The sequence below is a fragment of the Alligator sinensis genome, unplaced genomic scaffold (assembly GCF_000455745.1).
Source record: "Alligator sinensis unplaced genomic scaffold, ASM45574v1 scaffold482_1, whole genome shotgun sequence".
Classification (NCBI taxonomy): Eukaryota; Metazoa; Chordata; order Crocodylia; family Alligatoridae; genus Alligator; species Alligator sinensis.
The window spans coordinates 2,483,415-2,483,639 of NW_005842084.1; positions in this window are offsets into that span (position 1 = coordinate 2,483,415).

The window sequence follows — 225 nt, forward strand, 5'->3', positions numbered from 1 at the left end:
CCAGGCCCCGCCCCCACCGCGCGGCACGTTGGCCACGTGCCTGCCTCTGGCTTTCGAGGCGCCTGCGCGGTAGAAGGGGGCGGGGCAAGAACTGTTACAGGCGCGAACCCCCGCCACCTCGCGTCTGCAGCTGGCAGCGGATAACATTTAAAGGCCCCGCGGCCCCGCTGGTGCGGGGCTAGGAAGCGGTCTGAGGCCGGGGCTGTAGGGGAGGGGGCCTGTAAC